Source organism: Odontomachus brunneus, unplaced genomic scaffold (assembly GCF_010583005.1).
Source record: "Odontomachus brunneus isolate Ranch 3 - 2012 unplaced genomic scaffold, Obru_v1 Obru_scaffold_055, whole genome shotgun sequence".
NCBI lineage: Eukaryota > Metazoa > Arthropoda > Insecta > Hymenoptera > Formicidae > Odontomachus > Odontomachus brunneus.
Window position 1 is genome coordinate 381224 of NW_022639505.1, and position 1213 is coordinate 382436.

Consider the following 1213-nt stretch of genomic DNA (forward strand, 5'->3'; position numbering starts at 1 on the left):
GTCGATTTCGTTACGTTTCAGCAAAGAATCGCAGGCATCAATTCGGTCCAAAAGGTTCTTTTGCGTCAATTCGTGTGGCACCCATACATCGAGCTTCTTCTTGAGACCAGCCTTATGCAAATGGTTCCAAACGGTTTTCTGGCTAATCTTCAGTTCCTGGGCAATGGAATAAGTGCTCACATGCCGGTCCGACTCGACGATTTCCATGATTTTATCGACATTTTCGACGATTGGCCTACCAGAGCGTGCCTCATCTTCGACGTCCATATTACCAGAACGGATACGTTGGAACCACCGCTTTGCTGTTGCATTCGATACTATCGGATCGTATTGGGTCCATAAACAGTACAAATTTTTTTGGCCGCCTGCTCCGCCTTTTCACCTTGGTCGTAGTGATACTGAAGAATGTATCGAATTTTCTCTTTTTTTACCTCCATTTTGGAACGCTGTACACACAACTGGCTTGACCAAACACAAAACTGTCACAGAACTTTTTTTGAAGCGTAATGTCACCTTTAAATCGCCGTATAGTATGATCCGATGCGATGTATACATCGTGAGATATGGCTCACTAAAGACATCTAGCGGAAAACGCTTAGAACTTTTTAGAATAATACTTAGAATAGCACTCGTTAGTGGCAATCATTAAAGACATCTAGCGGAAAACGCTTAGAACTTTTTAGAATAGTACTTAAAATAGCACTCGTTAGTGGCAATCATTAATTTGTCTTATTGCATATTTTTGTTACTTCTTATATCGTTTTTTCGGAGAAAATACTTTCTTTAGATTTAATATTTGTAATGTTTAATTTTGTGGTTTTTTTCATTTTATTTCATTAAAATATTATATTCTTAAACGAAATATCATTTTTTAAAATGATGAAAATAAAACTTTTATTTCGTTCAAGGAAACCATGTCATTTGATGAAACAACACTATTGTTTTAAATAATATTTTTTAAAAGTTTCTCTCAAAATTTAGTAATTCGATTTGTTTAATTTGGATTTTCTTGGATTTTTTAATTTTTTTTTTGTTGGATTAATCATTATAACATTTGGTTAAAAATGTAAAAATAATTATCACTGGTTCACTACATTACATCAATCCCTTATAGAAATATCATACTAAGAATTATTGATAATTACTTATTATCCAGTATTTTTAATACTGAAAATAAGTAATTATTAATGATTCTTAGTATGATATTTCTATA